This window comes from Perognathus longimembris, chromosome 1 (assembly GCF_023159225.1).
Source record: "Perognathus longimembris pacificus isolate PPM17 chromosome 1, ASM2315922v1, whole genome shotgun sequence".
Lineage (NCBI taxonomy): Eukaryota > Metazoa > Chordata > Mammalia > Rodentia > Heteromyidae > Perognathus > Perognathus longimembris.
The window spans coordinates 4,861,241-4,878,710 of NC_063161.1; the positions used below are offsets into that span (position 1 = coordinate 4,861,241).

The 17,470-nt window shown below is 57.3% G+C and overlaps 1 protein-coding gene and 1 long non-coding RNA gene across 3 annotated transcripts in view; one reads left to right on the plus strand and one right to left on the minus strand.

Annotated features, from left to right (window-relative positions):
* Window positions 1-17,470, plus strand: part of Tcf20 (transcription factor 20) — a 171,861-nt gene that overhangs the window by 61,722 nt on the left and 92,669 nt on the right. Inside the window, exon 1 of one of the 2 annotated variants that reach the window (XM_048354408.1) lies at window positions 16,634-16,933. The exons of the other annotated variant lie outside the window; for it this stretch is intronic. The gene's annotated coding sequence lies outside the window, so the exon portion shown is untranslated. Of the gene's footprint in view, window positions 1-16,633; window positions 16,934-17,470 lie in introns of those variants that run through there. 2 annotated transcript variants of the gene reach the window in all.
* Window positions 579-17,268, minus strand: LOC125357492. The gene is made up of 3 exons (XR_007212169.1): window positions 17,184-17,268; window positions 2,520-2,698; window positions 579-843 (listed from the first exon to the last, which is right to left on the minus strand). It is a non-coding gene; the product is annotated as an uncharacterized LOC125357492 (long non-coding RNA).

Genomic DNA, 17,470 nt, shown 5'->3' on the forward strand with positions numbered 1-17,470 from the left:
AGACCCTCCCAGAATGTGTACGTGTGCCGGGCCCCGGGAGAGTATTGATTATCTTATAGATTTGGAGCGCTGGCCCCATCTGTAAAGTGGGTATCAGTGACCTCGCTTTTCGGAACCAGAGGCTCATGGCTGGAACAGCGGCCCCCTGCTTTATGATCTATACTCCAGGCAGTTTTACAGTCTTTCCCGCACAGGTGGGGCAAGGTGGAGGTGGCGGGGCCACAGGCATGAACCATTATGCCCGATTCATTGATGGGGATGGAAATCTCACGAACTTTTTGTCCTAGCTGGCTTTGGTTCTGCTAGGATTATAGCAGGATTCACCCTGCTCAGCCTTGGTGAGGGGCTTCTTGTGGCCAGTCCCGGGGCTTGAACTCAGGGCCCGAGCACTCTCCCTGACTTCTTTTTGCTCAAGGCTAGCACTCTGCCTCTTGAGCCACAGCGCCACTTCTGGCTTTTTCTGCATATGCAGTGCTGAGGAATGGAACCCAGGGCTTCATGCATGCTAGGCAAGCGCTCTAACCACTAAGCCACATTCCCAGCCCAATTAAGAGGCTGGTAATTTTTTTTTTTGTCTTATCTGTTTTGGCACTGGGTATCGAACCCAGGATGGTGTACTTGCTAGACGGGTGCCCAGTGTCTTCATTTTGAGGACAAAGAAACCAAATACCAAAGAAAGGAGTGGGGACTGCCCAAGGCTACGCCACTGTGATGCTGCCAAGTATGGAGGGAGGATCTTGATCTTCAGAACCAGCTAGGCCTGTGCGACCTTGGGCAAATCTTCCTTTCTCTGAGCCTCAGTCTCCTCATCTCCACCTTTTGGGATGGAACAGCGTGGTGTGCCTGGAACAGAGCAAGTACCCATCTGTTGGTAGAAAAACTCTGTGAGGCCCAGAGGGCTTTCTGACTGGTACTCAGTACATGCAATTAGCCTGCCATCTTTGCCCAGGGGACCAGACTTGCCAAAAGCTTTTGCAGTGGCAGAACTCAACTGTTGCTCCTTCTCAATCACTTGCTTCAAGTGCTCTGGACAGAACATTCCTAGATCCCATATGCAGGATCTTTTCTTTCTTTCTTTCTTTCTTTCTTTCTTTCTTTTCTTTCTTTCTTTCTTTCTTTCTTTCTTTCTTTCTTAATTCCTTCCTTCCTTCCTTCCTTCCTTCCTTCCTTCCTTCCTTCCTTCCTTCCTTCCTTCCTTCCTTCCTTCCTTCCTTCCTTCCTTCCTTCCTTCCTTCCTTCCTTCCTTCCTTCCTTCCTTCCTTCCTTCCTTCAGAGGCTTTGGATCTCCATGCGGCTCATCCTCTGTCCAAACATGGACACTGGGATCAGTTATCCTCACTGTCCCTCCCCCATGCAAGCAATGCAGTGGCCTTTGAAAGGGGCTTGGTTTGTGGCTTCCCAGAAGTAGAGTTAGTTGTCTGTGGGCTTGAGTAGCTCAATTTTGAAGGTAGACTTTTCAGGACTGATTTTGGCAAGCTGCGAAACAGCTGGGCACATAACACTGGGCTGCAAGGGGCTGGGTGAGCCAGGTGGGGGCTCTGTGAAGTTGGCCCTGCACTCACTGCCGACACCTCAATGCCTGGAACAGCAGGAGCTTCCGTGAGCGTGGCTTGAATGCCTACATGCACGATGGGATGGACGGGTGCATGCATGCATGCTAGGATGGGGTGGACAGGTGCACATGTGCATTCAGGATGGGCGGGAGGGGGCATGCAAGCAGGATATGATGGACAAGGCATGCATGCAGGCAGGATGGATGCATGCTATGACGGGAAGCAGCAAGAATGTGTTCATTAAAAGCCCAAACTCGATTGGCCGGGGGGTTGGGTGGGACTGGTGGCTCATGCCGGTAATCCTAGCTACTCAAGAGACAGGAACCTGCAGATCATGGTTCAAACTCAGCCTGACAGGAAAGCTTGTGAAATTCTTCTCTCCAATTAAACATCAAAAAGCTGGAAGTGGAGCTAGGACTTCAGTAGTAGAGTGCCAGCTTTGAGTGAAAAGGCTCCAGGACAGTGCCCAGGCCCTGAGTGCAAGCCCCAGTACCGGCACACACACACACACAAAATAAATAAATGCCTGGATTCTGGAGCGGGACTGCCTGAAGCTGAATCCTGCCCTTGCTCTTTCTTAGCTGTGTGAACTTCAACCCATCCTTTTAATGGCTGGATCAGATGATGCCGTCATCTTCCCCAGCTCAGGTGTTCCCGTCCCGTCCCTGTGATGTTAACCTTCATCCCGAGGCCTAGTGCCCTCTGAACTTTCCAGCTCAGCCACTTGGAAACCCAGGACCCCCCCCACCTCCCACCCAGTGTGCCTGGGAGTTTCTACCAACAGCAAACTTTGCCTTGGGGATTGAGTTTCCCTCTACCTGGCCCGTGCACTTGCTCTTTGCTCCCCCTCCCCGCCCCCCCACTCCCCTGGCCAGGGTGTCCTCACCTAGCCTTACCACCGCCTCCTCCAGGAACCCTTTCCTGGTGCCTCCCCCTCCCCAGCCCCCTGCTCTGTGTCTCTCTTACTTTTGGCTTGTGGTCTCACCTCACCCATAGTGAGGTGTTGGAGTTCCAGATGAATTGTGTGTCTGTGGTGGTGGGGGGAATGGAGAGTACCCACGCTGATGGCTTAGCGCCCCGTGCTAGCGAGCAGGCTTGTTTGTACTGTTCATCCGAAATTACCCACTCAGAATCTCGGGACTGGCCTGTCGTCAGGGAGGAGAAAGTGAGGTGTGGCACCGTTACGTGGGAGTCCATTCACTTCCTTCCTCCCACCCCACTCACTGTACCTCTGGTGCTCTGGGTGCCCAGGCCCCTTGCACACGCTGAGCAGATCATGTAATGAAGGCAGCTCAGCTCCTGCTGGGGCCGTGCTGTGCTAAGCATTTTGCGTCCCTTATCTCAAGCCATCTTACAATAATCTTACAAGGGAGCCTCTATATTCTTGCTCCCATTTTGCAGGTGGAACACGTGTGGCTCAGAGAAGTTAAGTAACTTGCCTCAGGTCACACAGGAAGGAAGTGGTAGAGTCAAGATTGAAAACCAGACGGCTTGATGGAGGTGTCTGCTAAACGGAATTAAAATTCTCCCATTGAAGCTAAGCTAGTGGCTCACACCTATAATCCTAGCTCCTAAGAAAACTAAGATCTCAGGATCCGGGTTAGGAGCCAGCTCAGGCAGGAAAGTTCATGATACCCTTATCTCCAAAAGGCCAGAAATGGAGCTGTGACTCCAGTGGTAGAACACTAACCTTGAGTGAAAAAGCTCAGGGACAGCACCTAGACCCGAACTCAAGCCCCAGCACTGAGACAAGTGTGCGTGTGCACGTGCGTGTACACACACACACACACATTTGACTTTTTCAGCTAGTCTTGCCCAGATTCCCTCTATGCATATTGCTTGAGCGCCCACCATACACAGACCCTGTGCCAAGGGTCAGAGGGCAGGATAGGCCTGTGTCCTTGGCAGAACTTCAGATCCCATGGGAGCAGAGCAGGCGGATGAACAGGCGGGTGTGGTTCTCTGGGGGTGGTGAGGGGGGGGGGCGTTGCCCTGCACTGCTGAGAACCTCCTAAACGAACAGCTCTTATGGCTCCCAACTTCATGTAGGGGACTCGGGGGTGGGGGGGCAGAGTGATTTATCTGTGGTCACACGGTGGGGGTGGGGGGGGGGTCCACTAGGATTTGAATCCGAGCAGCCACCCTGCCCAACATGCCCGCCCCATCCCTTCCCATTACTTGCTCTTCTCCTTGATGTAGCGGGAGCGGCGAGGGGGAAAACATGGAACATGGCATCTCTCGGATTGGGGTCGGTCTTCTCAGTGGCAGTGATGTCTAAGTCAAGAACCTTGCGTGCTTGGGGAAGGAGCTGCAGAAGGCACTTGGGGGCGGGGTGGGGGGGGAACAGCACGGGCACAGGCCCACAGGCGGAAGCGTGGGGCTGGTTGGAGAACCAAGTGGCAGTGCTGGTTCGGGTCTCCTGTCTGGAACTTGTAAGGGCTTCGTGTCTGAGCAGTCAGTTCATCTAGGTTTGAGGGGTGCGTGGTGTGGATTGGGCACCTTGTAGGGTCTGAAATAGTGTCTGGTGCTTGGTGTGGGGGGGGCTGCTGACAGGGTGGGGGGTAATAAGGCCTCTTGGGGATCATTCATAGGCTAATCCTAAGGAAAAGGAGCATTCCCCAAGGACTGAGTTGCAAAAGGCCAGGAGGGGTGGTCATACTTCTAGACAGTGGGAGCAGTTTCATGTTCCGGCTGGTAACCCTGAAATCTCGGATAGGAGAAGGATAACATAACTGGAGCTGGGCATGCAGTAGCACAACCCCCCCCACACACATAAACTACAGGGGTGTGCTGACCAGGACAGCCATCAGCTGATAGCCCAGATGCCCTGTGCACAGAGAAGCGGGGAGGGTGCTGCCCTGGGGTGAAGCAGGACCCAGGGCCAAAGTCTTCTGGGGCCCTGGGCTGACGAGAGCACAGTGTAGGGTGGAATGGGCTGCGGGAACTCTCCTGAGGGCAGAGGCGGGGGCATCGCGGTTTTCCTGGGTACTGGACAGGGAGCCCTCCGCCTCCGGGGCCAGAGATAGCACAGGGATAACCCAGCCAACTGCAGGACCAAGGATCCATGGTCTTGGGTCTAAGTGCAGGACACCAGGGTTCCTGCTTTTTTTCCCCTTGCTACCTTCTGGGCCTCGGTTTCCCCTCCGAGCCCGGAGCATTGGAGCTTAACCTCTTGCATATGTTCCTGGGGCAAGAGGAGCCTGCACATTGTAGGAGCTCCATCCCTTGAAGTGGGCACACTACCAGACACTGAAGGGCAGAGCCGCAGCTCTGCACCCCCCTTCAGGGTCGCCTCCGAGGCGGAACTTGGGTATGGAGTGCAGGACTGTTCTGTGCATGGCATATTCAGGCCCAGGCCTCTCCCCAGTGGCCTGCGAAGGCATCAGAATGCCCAGAAACTTCCTGCTGGCCGTTCAGCACTGGGGCCCCTTTACTGGCTCTGACCAGTTCTTTTCAGCCCCCGTTGAGACTCCTGGTCTCAGACCAGCCATCTTCCCGTTGGGCAACCTCTGAGCCTTGCTAGGGGAAATGGAGTCCTCTCTGCTCACCACCCAAGGTGCTGGTTGCAAGGACCCCGCAGGTGTTTTGTGAGCCTCCATCCTTGACTTTACTCCCCGGGCGTTTCAGAATAGCTGCTACTTAGGGTTCTCATCCGTGGTAGGCGTTCACCTCTTTTAAGCCTTTCACTCAGGCCAATTATAAATAGACACATAATCACCCCTATCTATAGAGATAAAACACATTCTTCAGAGATGAGCCGCCAGCCCCTCCCCTGCCCACCCCCTCCCTACACTGGCACACGCCTTCCTCAGTTGAAGGTGATGGAGGGATGAGTGCTCCCCTCCCTCCTCTCGCCACCCCTCCTCCCTGCCGCTCCTCCATCTCCACCCTGCAGAGGTGAGATCCGGCGGTGGGGGTGGGGGTGGGGTGGGGGGGGTCGTGATGTCAGAAGCTCAGCTGATGTCACCGCCCGGGCCCTGTGACTTCACTTGCCGGCTTGGGCAGGAGGAGCCGTGTGAGGAGGCAGAGACGGAGAGGAGAAACTGCCCCCTTTCTTTTTGCTTCTTTCTCTCTCTCCCCTCCTCCCCGGCTCCGGCTTCAGCCGGGAGTTGTTTTCCTGCAGGGCGGCTGGGCTGCCCAGCTGTCAGGGGGTCTGGGGCAAGTGCCAGGGAGGATGCAGCTGCAAAGGTAACGGCGTGCATGTGCGGGCCTCTCCCTGGGTAGGTCGTGAAAGTTTGCTCTGGCGTGCCCGCCGCGCCGCGCCTCCGCACCCAGCCCCAGGCTCCCCCCACCCCCCCGGGGGCGGGCAGGGGGCCGGGCGGGCCGTGGCCTGCCCGGCGGGGGCCTCCCAGGCGGCCTTCACTGCCTCGTCCCCATCAAAGGCTGCAGCTGCTCGAGTGGCCGCTGCAGCTTTGAAACTGCCATAAAGAGCGGTGAAGGGAGGGGAGAGCGAGCGGTGCCCAGGAGGGCAGCCGGGAGAGGAGGGGCGCCGGGCAGATCCGAGAGCAGAGCGCCACCCCACCCGGGCGGCGGCGGCGGCAGGGGCGTGAAGGGCAAGCCCCGCGGGTCAGGGGCCCCAGGGCCTCTCGCTTGCCCCCTCCCTCCAGTCCAGCTGACATCCGGAGCTGGGACCCCCGGCAGTGAGGTGCAGAAGCTGGGGGGAGCGAGCGGGCGGGGGTAAGCGTCTCCCTCTCATTAATCCCCCCCCCCGAAAAAAAAGAGATCATTTCCAGACATTCTTCCACCTCCAGCAGGCCATTTGTCAGCGGTGGTGCGGGACAAAGGAGGGGGCAGTGGGTGGTCGTCTGTGAGTTGGGCAGTGGGCACCGCGCAGGCTGAGGAGAAGCAGCGACAATTAAGAGGCAGATCGAGGGCTTTGCTCATTCAAGCTGTCGAGGGAGCCGTCATTTTGTCTTAGCGCGTGTGTGCGTGTGTGTGTGTGTGTGTGTATGTGCGTGTGTGTGTCTGAGGTGGGAGGAGGAAGAGCGAAAGGAGAATGACAGGAGAAGGATTATGACATTGTGTTGTCTCTGTTTGTGGTTAATGCAAATCTGGCACCAGCGGTTTCCCTGGAAAAGCAGCAGCAAGTAACCCAGGCCAAGGCCTTGGCCCAGACCCACTGAGGGAGCCCTGTGCCGTGGTTTGGGGTTTTATTTCCTCCCCTCCCCCCCCCCTTTTTTTTCCTGTCTGGCGTGTGCTTCTACCATTTATTTTACAGTGAAGAGCTAGAGATAGACAGGCCAGCATGGCGCGGGGAGCAGAGCCCCTCCTCCCTGGCTTCTTAGCTTCTTCTCACTCCACAGGAGGCCCGGGCAGCCTCCAGTCCACCGGCCATGCCATGCCCCACCTCATCTGCCGCCCTCCTGGGTCCCTTGCTCGCCAGCCAGGCTCACGTACATTCACTGAGCTCTTAGTCCAGGTGGCCTGCAGTCTCTGCCCCCAGCCATTTACTACCAAGGGGCAGTAGAGACAGAGGGCCCCGACCAAGGCTGGGATGGGCTCTGGAGACGGAAGACCAGGGTTTGGGCACACTCCTGGCTACGGGCTCGCCTGGCCTGCCAGGGGGCATTGGTAGAAAGAATGTCACGGTACCTTGTCTTCTCTGCCGACCCCAGGCCCGAAGACGGTCATGACCCAAGGCTCTGGGCTGCTGCGGGGCTCAGAGGCGCTGGGAGTGCCAGGCTGGGCAGCTACACAGCTGGTTCCTCCACTTTCTTGGTGGACAGATAGAGAGGCACAGTAGTGACACCTCTATTCCGCTGACCCCCAAGAGGTTCAGAGCCAGCCAGTCCTGAGTGCTTTATAAATGTGCTGTAGCCGTTGTGGCCCTGGACGAGTTGATCTCAGTGGCAGGGTTTGTTTTTGCTTAAACTCAGGACTTTGTGCTCTTGCTCAGCCTTTTTTTTTACTAGCACTCTACCACTTGAGCCACACTTCCAGTGAGACAAGAGTCTCACATACTTTGTACTTCTCTACCCAGGCTGCTCTCCACCTCCTGACACCCGGCCCTGGAGGGGGTGACCTGGGAGCAGGGCTCCTTTCAGCAGGCTTGTTATGGGGACTGCAGGTGCAGCACCTGGTGATAAGGGTGGCAGCAACGTGGAAGCAAGATAAGGAACTCCCTCTCAAAAGCCTCACGGAGGAGGTGGCTTTTGAAGGCCTTGAAGAGGCTAAGGCAGAGGAGGGAGTACTGGGTGAGCGGGAGGGGAGGGGGCCATCCTGACCCCGTGGCAGACTGGGCAGGGTCCCCCATACATCCTGGTCATCGCAAACTCATCTTCCAGGTGTCTCTGTGGCTTTGGGTGTTCTACAGGATGCTGCCAGGCTCCTCCCAGGCCAGGCCTCTCAGGCTGCCTTGTGGTGCGCTAGGATTCCCAAATGGCCCCACACTTGCAATTTAACGACCAGCCTGACCTTTTTAAATTTTTTTTTTCCCCCCCAAGGTTGAGGATTGAATCCAGGGCTTTGTGCTAGATTTTCTTTTGGTTTGGAGTATCAAGATTCATGTGGGGCAGGGCTAGCCCAGGCCACACTCTGATCTGGGGGAAGTTGTGAAAGAGCTGTCCCTTATCCAGGCCACTCCCTGAGGTGGCTGGTAGTTCCTGCAGGGGCTTGCTTGTCCCTCAACCCTAGCCCTGGCTCAGATGGTAGCACAGAGGGGAGGCTGGAGCCCAGGGCCCAGCTGCCCGGTTGTCTCTCTGTATGGCCTCAAGCATGTCACCTGCCCTCTCTCTGGAGTCATGGTATCCAGGGGATCATAGCAGTAGCTACGTGGCAGGGCTGTGTGAAGAAGCTAGGAGCTAATTCTCAGGCCAGTCAGCCCAGAAGCTGGCTCCTGGAGGACACTTAATAATAATTAGCTTGAAGACAGTCCCAGCAGAGTCTTACTCACACAATCAATCAGTCATCCATAAGCCTCAGTTTCCCTAGTTATAAAAATGGGAATGATTATACTTGATGCGAATTGCACTTACTATGAATTGGGCACACCTTATTTAATAGTCTGTTCCACTCTAAGCTCTGTGTGATGGCAGATGGGGGCCTGGGCATCCCAGAGCAGGGGAAGATGTACCCCAGAGATGCAGTATCTTCCAGACAAGGCCGGGGCAGTGCAGCCCAGAGGGAAGAGGCTGCTGGAGTGCAAGGCTCGACGAGCAGCAAGGGCCTGCCCACCACTGCAGATGAGTTCCCTGGACCGGGACAGACCTCACACATGGCGGAGTCATCAGCACGCCACGAGGCCTTGAGCATATGCTGGTCCCCGTCGGGGACTTGGGGACTGTCATTCTCCTGCTTCTGCTCTGGTTTCCACGGATGTGCCCGTTTTGCAGGCAGCCTGTGCAGGGGCCACCTCCGTCCCTGGCCTCCCAAATCCTGCCCCCTCCCCACTAATACTCCACCTAGCCTGGCAGGGAGCCCCAGAGGGTGCAGCGCCCCTCATGTGGGATACCTACGTGTGGTAGCCCAGAAACCACGGCAGTAAGGTTTTGGGGAGACGCAAGACCTAGTATGAGGTTGTTGTGCAGCCCGCTTGCAATACTGCAGTGATTTATTGGCCATGAGAATAATGGTCATGGCCAGCCCAGCCCTTCTGTCTGCCCAAGGTGTTTCTGCCCATCTTGGCTTCACCAGTGCATGGACTCAAGTCCTGTCTCTGCTACTCACTAGCTGGGCCCTCTCAGGCTAAGTAAGCACTTACTGCTGGCTATCTCAGTTTTGTGTGTGTGTGTGTGTGTGTGTGGGTTGGGGGTTCTGGAGCTTGAACTCAGGGTTCTGCTCAAGGCTAGTGCTCTACCACTTAAGCCACAGCTCCACTTCTGGCTTTTTTTTTTGCGATTAATTGGAGGTAAGAGTGTCCCAGACTTTCCTGCCTGGGCTGGCTTTGAGTCTGGATCCTCAGATCATAGCCTCCTGAGTGGCTAGAATTACAGGTGTGAGCCGCTGGCACCTCGCTTGTATCTTAGTTTTGACACCTATAAGTGGGAACCATTACTGTACCTGATTCCCAGCATGGGAGAATGGTGTGAGTTGGCAAACACAGGTAACACATTCAGCAACCACTCAGTGTGGTGACAACTACAGGAACACTCTTTGTTATTCCTGAAGGTCAGCCCAGGCCCCTCTTGTTCCCTCTGCATCACGGAGTGTGGCTCTATGGCAGGCTCCTCTGCCTTGGCTGAGCTTCCAGCCTCAGCTCCGAGGGCTGAGCGTGTGGAGCTGAGCTGACGCATGGGGGAGAAGTCTCTGAGAATTGGTGTGTTGGCTCCCACTGCTGGTGTGACAGACATCCTGATGGAATATGTCACTTTTAAGACCGTTCTAAAGGAAATTTCTGGAAAGCTCTCAGTCTCACAGGACCAGACACAGGCTGAACTTAGGCCAGGTGCTAGTCTTGGCTTTGTTGTCATGACTTACTAAGGGCTCTAATTTGCAATGCCTGTTTGCCTGTCTGCAAACGCGAGGAAGTCATGTCAGAGGGCTGACTGTGTGGGCTTATGTGACAGGTGCACCATTTTGTTTCTGGCCATTTACAAAGTCATGGGGTGGTGTCACTCTGTACGCCGGTGGCGGCCTTGATGTCAGTGCCGTGCCCTGCTCTGCTTCAAAGGCTGCCTGAGCTGGACTTCACTAAAACCTTTGAGTTGTGTGTGTATTGGGGGGGGGGGGGGGGAGGGTCAGTACTGGCGTTTGAACTCAGGGCCTTGTGCTCTTGCTTGGCTTTTTTGCTCAAAGCTGTGACTGTACTACCTGAGCCATAGTCCTAATCTTGGCTTTTTGCTGATTAACTGGAGCTAAGGGTCTTTGTAGGGACTTACTGGCCCTGGCTGGCTTTGAACTGTGATCCTCATCTCTCAACAAGCAGGAGCTACCTGCATCCAATAACCCTTCATCTTTCTAACATAGAAGACCCGCAGGCAGTCTTGCCCCTACATGGGTCATGCCTGCTAACTAATTTATTTCACAGAAGCTTGTGTGTGTGCGTGTGCCAGTCAGTCGTGGGGCTTGAGTTCAGGGCGTAGGCGCTGTCCCTGAGCTGTTTTGCTTACGGCTAGTGCTCTGCCACTTGAGTCACAGCTCTACTTCTTGCTTTTTTATTTCACAGAAGCTTTTAGACAGCTTCTTCTTCTGAGCACTGGGCTGGTTTGGCTGTGATGAGCCAGACGACCAGTGGTCAGCCCTGGCTTTCAAGAGCTCAGGAAAGGAGAAAACTCACCAGTGACTTAGGTCTGGGGTGACGTGACTCGGGGCTTATGCTTCTCAGTCATGGGGCAGTTGACAAGCTGGCTTACAAGTGAACAGTGCCTGCACCCTCTGTGATCCATGGCTCCTCCTCTTGCCCTGTGAGAAAGTCCCAAAGCCTGCTGGGGCCTGCCCCTTCCTACTCTAGTTGCGCCTCCAGTTTCTCCTTTCACTTTTAAAACACTGACCTCCCCCCCACACCCCAGATTTACTTGCTTCCTTCTGCCTCAGGGCCTTTGCTCATGCAATGGCTCTCTCTGAAACTCCCTTCCACCCGCACCGCGCAGCCCCATGAACCTACAAACATCACCACAACAGGAAGCCTTGGCTCAATGACTAGCATATGATAAAGGCTCAATCAGGGTGTGTGGAATGAACAAGTGAATAAGTATCAAGACTTAAAGAGGGGGTCTAGATTCTGTAGGGAAGAGGAACTGGCTTCTCACCTCAGGGAGCCGGCAAGTGCAGGACAGGAACACCGAGACGACCCCCAGGGGTGAAGCTTGATGACCCCCAGGGGTGAAGCTTGAAAAGACAAGAGCTTTGAGGTAGGAGTAAACAGAAATGTGAGGCTCGCTGGGAATGTGGCTTAGTGGTAGAGCGCTCGCCTAGCATGCATAAAGCCCTGGGTTCCATTCCTCATGTACCACATACACAAATGTGAGGCTATTTTTTGTTTTCCTGGAGTCAGGGTTTCACCGTGTGGCCTAGGCTGCTCTCCAACCCACAATCCTTAGCTGGAGTGCTGGGATTACAAGTGTGCACTATTACACCCAACCTTAAACATGAGTTCTGAAGCCACTGGGCACTCTCTGGGAACTGCTGAGCCCCGCGAGGAGTATGGTCATAGCCAGCGTGGGGCAGAGATGAGCCCGCTTCGGGGGAGGGGCGGGCGGGCGGGCGGGCTGGCATGTGGGAGAAGCCACCGCATCTGTTGCTCTCTGTCCCTCGGCCTCACGCGTGCTCTGGCAGCTGTCCTGCCGCAGCGACGCAGGGCAGCGGTTGAGGCTCCTCGCGCGAGGTGCCTCTGGGTGCCAGGCTGTCACAGGCCCAGCGAAGACCTCCCTCAGGGCCTCCACGGGGAGGATCTGGGAAAGGGAAAGGGCCTACCACTTAGCAGCCAGCACTTCTGGCCGCCTTCCCAACACCTCTGGCCTTGCGCTGGCACGGTGAAGGCTGAGGCTAAGCACACGCACACGCACACGCGTGCACGCTCGGAGCCCAGAGCCCAGAGAACACGGGGCAGCTCAGGAAGTGTGGCCCCTTATCGTGGCTGCGGGTTTTTCTCCACGTTTGAGTTCTTAGCAGGAAGCTTGGGTTTCAGGCTTAAAAATGAAGAGCATGTCAACAAAACAGGATGGAACAAAGTCTTTTCCCAGCATGCCTCAGCGTGTGGCACTGCCTTCCTGTGGCGCCCAGACAATGATGTGGCTAAAAGTCTTGAGCTTTCAAGCAGAAATAATCCTAGTGGAAAGGAACCTCCCATTGTTATCTCAGGAGGAAGCGAGGCAGGGCCTGAGCCCCACTCCCCACTCGCCTGGCTTAGATTCCAGCTCCGTGCCCTCCCAGCCGGGTTTCCTGGGCCTCAGCTCCACAGCCTGCAAGGGAGGAGGAACAGTGCCCCCTTCGTAGGATTAGCGCGAGGGTAAAGTGAGTCAGTGCAAGTGAAGGGCTTAGAACGCCCCTGCTGTGGTTAGGCCGTTTCCAACTCATCTCAGTGCCGACTGCCTTGGGAAGGGCTCTGAAGCCAGAGGGCTGAGCACAAATCCCAGCCATGCCTCTTGCTGGCTGCCTGACTGGGAACAAGTCTCTGAACCTCTCTGTGCACCTGTTTCCTGCTTGGTTCACTGAAGATGACAATCTCTGCCTCACAGGCTTGTCTTGAGGCATGAAGGGCACCGCCCAAATAAGGGACCTGGAGGTTGGCTGATCACTTGGGCCCTTCCTCTACACTTCTCATTTGCAGCTGAAGAGATGGGAGACTTGGAGCCATTTGGTAGAAATCCCACACCTTGCCAGTGACTGCCGGGGTGGCGGGGGGAGGGGAGAGCCGAGGCCTCTTCCGAGTTGGGATGTTCTTTAAAACTCTCCGTGCTGGAGGAGGTGCCTCTTTGGTCCTAGTACCAACCTCATCAGACCTTAATTGGCAAATCTTAAAAGGGACAAGAAGGGGAACTCTGCCCAGCATCGGGCTTGGGAAAGCTTGGCTTTCCCTGGGCTGTACTGGCACTGTCACATTACCTCTGTGGACATGCGGCCCTGTCGGCAGTGTCTCTGTCCCGTAGGCGCTCACAGAACGTGGGGGAGAGAAGGACAGGCTCACAACCCAGTGTGGCCAGTGTGTGAGTCTTTGATACTGGAGGTCAGAAGGGAGGTGAGCAGAGGCGACCACAGATAGGAGGCTGTGCTATGTGCCACCCTAGTCCCTTCCCCTCGGGCTCATCTCTTTGCCCTGCACTGGGCACAGCTCTCTTGTGTGCTAACCTTAGCATTCCTGGGTTGTCTGACCATCCTCACCCCCAACCTTAGAGCCTTCCCTAACCTTGCTGTGGGGGGGGGGGTTTATTCTGAGAGCCCCCCCCCCAGTCCCCCTTCAGGCAGCAGGTGCTCGCTCGGGTGGAACCAGGGCGTGTCCAGAGTGCAGCAGGCCACCCCTGCGCTCTGCCTGGGGAGAGCCTGTGCTCAGCAAGACGCTGTGGGGAGTTTCCCAGTGTTCACCGGAGACTTCAGTAAGCTGCCACCCACCCGCAAGCCGCAAGCCGGGAGGAGCCCCCGGCTCACACTGAGAGGGATTTCAGGCTCTCCTCTGGCTGTGCTAGGGTGCCCCTCCCCCAGGAGGAAGGAGAGCTGGGATCTGCTGAAGGATAAAGGTGAGCCAGCAAGTGAGAGGGCAGGACATCAGCCTGCTGCTGAAGGCACTGACATCCCGGCTCGCTTCACACAAGCCACTGATCTCCCGAGCAGGGCCGGTCTCCTCAATCAATCCGTGCTGACAGATGGTGGCGGAATCAGTGACCTACAGGCAGAAGGCTCCATTTGTAATCCCGGAGTGGCCCAGGCGCCTGAGGAGGGCAGAGGAGTTTATAATAAAAGGAGTGACACGGGGTTTCCAACAGCCATCTTTGAGCCAGAAGAAGAGAGGAAGGATTAATTTTGTTTTTGGAACTGATACACAGATTCAGTTCAATAACTATTTTGGGAGGGGATTGGGTCGGGGGAGGGGGAGAACAACTGATGTATTCTCCTTGGTGGAAGGAAAAACAGGATTCCACACACTGTAGACAATGAGAGGTCAAAGGGGATGGTGGCAAGCCGGGTGTGGCGGTGCCCAGAGCTATAATCTCAGCCCTGTGGAGGCCGAGCCTAAGGACTGTGAACAGCCCTGTCTGCATAGATGACCCTATCTCAGAAACAAAAGAAAACTCAACAAAAAAGGTGTGAGTGGTTGAGCTCCCACTACTGTGAGGCCTTGGATTATACCTTCACCTCTCAGAGCCTGGGTCTGCTTGTGTGTCAGTGTGTCCACACGTGTCTGGTATTGTACTGAATTATTTATGCAAATCTTTTTAGAGCCGGGAAACACCTAAGAGTGAGGTAACATGACCCTCATTTTATAACTGAAGAACAGCATTCACACAGTAAAAATGACTTGTCCAAGGCCACACAGCACAAGGGTAGCTCCTACCTGTCTGTTGGCTGTGATGGGCAAACATGTTCTCCCAAAGAGGGATGAGGAGGCCTAACTAGTCGGTGCAGCCCAGACAGGGAAGTTTCCGGGTGGTGGGCAGCGAGGTAATGTTTGGGCAGGGTTTGAAAGCGTGGAGAAGAGGCTTCAGGGTCACTCAAGATAGAAGGCAGGAGCAGGGTCTAGATCCAGTGATCTGCCTGCATTACTCAACCACAGCTAGTCTTCACCTCCCCATCTCCTAAGCTGAAAGTGGGCCCCAAAAGAAGCTAGGGAAGGAGCGAGCTGTGGGGCAGGAGAGTCAGGGAAAGTGGTTCCTTGTACTTTATGTGTTCTCAAGAAGCACCCATGTATATTCCATTAATTTTTATCCAGAGAAATGGGTCTGCTGAGAGTCTCCCACTTTTCCCTGTGCAGCTGACCCTGAGGCTACCACCATGCAGTGTTCTCTTAAAACTCTTAGTACCTGAGAATTTGGAAAGTGAAACTCACAGAAGGCCAACGAAGAACAACCAAAGGGTAGGGCCTGGTGACCCGTTCAACTCTGCCCCAGGGAGAGCTTGGCATCTTGCCTGGCATGCAGGTGTTGGGAATCAAATCCCCAGGAAGCCCTGACCTGCCGTGGGCTCCCACTCTGAGACTGGACAGAGGCCAGGAGAAATCCCTGCCTTCCCCAAACTCATCTTCCTGCCAGAGGCCCAGAACCTCCTCAGGGTCCTGGCCTGGGATCCCTCTGCAGGTGTTCTGAGGCAAGACAGATCTTTAATGGCTGGTGCTGGGGAGGTGAAAGGTGAAAGAGCAAAGACAGCCCTCAGGGAGTTAGAGACCTGCACTATGTGGAAATCCAGGCCCCAGATCACACCTGGTTCTTCAGGTCAACCTCTACCTGATGCCTGAAGCACTTTTCCAGTCCCAGTTTATCTTTAAATTGAGTTGATGGGGGAGGTGGGAGGTGTTGGGGGGAAAGCTACACACTCACCTAACTGCTAAGACAGATGCCAGTCTAATTTAGAATTGGCAAGTGTATGCAGCTTTTCAGGGACATCAAACCCCAAGGCCAGTCTTACCTTACCTACTAATGGGGAACTGAGGCCCAAGTGTGGTGAGGACTTCGCCAGGGGGCTGGTGATAAACACGACCAGCACAGCCAGCTCTCTCGGGCTTCAGTTTCTATAACAGGGTCACAGGGCGCCAGCATCTACACAGTGGTGCTTTTTACATAATATTTTTCTTAAAAAAAATAACACTAACATAAAAAGGTCAAGACCTTGGCTGGGCAGAGGGTAAAGCTCTTGAACTACAGCTTTCCAAGTTAGTTCTGGACCCTGGGTCCTGCCAGCCAGGCAGTGCAGCTTCTCCAGGCCACCACGGGCCCCTGGCATTTGAGGGGCGTCCTTACACCTGTGTAGGAGGTCGGTCTCCCCCTTCCTTGATTTTTATTATGGGAGAGGAAACTGGCTTAAGTGGCGTATCCAGGCCTGCTTAGTGAGACCCTGAGGCGTGCCCCAGAGGGGCTCCGAGGGCAGGCATGCCTCTCCCCCTACCCCCCCAACCGCCCAGGCTGCCTTCGCCCTCCAGAGGGCTTCTAGGGTCGAAGCCTCTGGGGAACCACCGCAGGGCTGCAAGCTTGCCCTAAGGGGACGGATCACAATTAGGATATCCCCGCCCCCGTTTCCTCTCCTTACCCTCCCCCGCCCCCCCCACTTCAACTCTGGCCTCGGAGCCCGCGGGAGAGTCCAGAAGTCCCGTAGAGAGCGGTGCCTAGCCACCAACTCCTCCGAAAGTTGGCCGGCGGCCACCCCAAGACAGCGGGCAGCGATGGGCCAAGATGGCACTGGGCTGGCGGCGGGCGGTGCCAGGGGCGGCCGAGGCCACCCGCGCGACCCCGGCTGCGGGCGGGGACGGGGGGGGGTGTCATCTCTGCGTTCCCCGCCCAGCGGGCGCGAGCCTCGCCGCAGCGGCCGCACGCGGGTGGACACGCACGCGGGGTGGGCACGCGCGCGCCGCGCCGCCCCGCCCCGCCGCGCGCCCCGCCCCCCCGGCGCGCGCCCCGCCCCGCCGCGCGCCCTCCGCCCGCCCGCGCGCCGCGGCCCGGAGCCTCCCCATTGGCCGCGCGCCGTCACCTGACGCTCTGTTATTTCCTGTGTGTTGGGAGAATGGAGAGAAAAAACCCCGAGCCGAGCCGCTTGCGGCCCCAGCCAGGCGGCCGCGGCCTCCACCAGGGGAGCTCGCCGTGAGGCGCGCCTGACCGGGGAGCGAGCGAGCGAGCGAGCGGGCGCGCGGGCCGGAGCGAGCCTCAGGGGGGCCGCGGCCCCGGCCCGCCCCGCCGCCGGCCTGGGCGTCCGAGCTGGAGGCGGCGGAGCCACCCCCACCCCCACCCCGCGCAGCGCCGCCCGTCGCCCCCTCCCCTCCCGTCCCCGGCCGAGGCCGCGGGACCGGGCGGGGGCCCCTACAGGTAACCGCCGCCCGGCCGCCGGAGGGGCCGGCACCGGGCCGGAGGCAGCGGTCCTCGCCCCGGGCGGACCTGAGAGTGCCGACCGACACCTTCCCCGCACCCCCCCTCCACTCCGCGCCCGCCCGGAGTCGGAGCCCGGGCTGCTGAGGGGGCCGGCCGGGTTGGGGCGTGCGGAGCCCGCGCCGGGCGCGGGTGCGGGGGGGAAGGAGGTCCGGCCTGGAAGCTGGGCTAGGGGTGCGGGAGGAAGTACCTGCTCGTCGCGGCCTGGAGTGCAAAGGCGGCGGGTGCCCTGGTCCTTGGCAGCCCCGCCGAGACCGGGAGCGCCCGGCTCTGGGCTGCGGGCTGGAGGCGAGGCCGGCGGGGCGGAGGGCAGGGCTTGGGGCGGGCGGGCGGGGAGGGGCCGCGCGGCGGGTTCGGCCCCAGGGCGTCCGGGGAGCCGGAGCGCGCCCGGCCGCGGGAGGAGGGCCGGGGCCCATTGATTGCCCCGGGAACACCTGAAGCCATGTGGATGCGTCTGCCGGTGGCGGGGCGCGAACT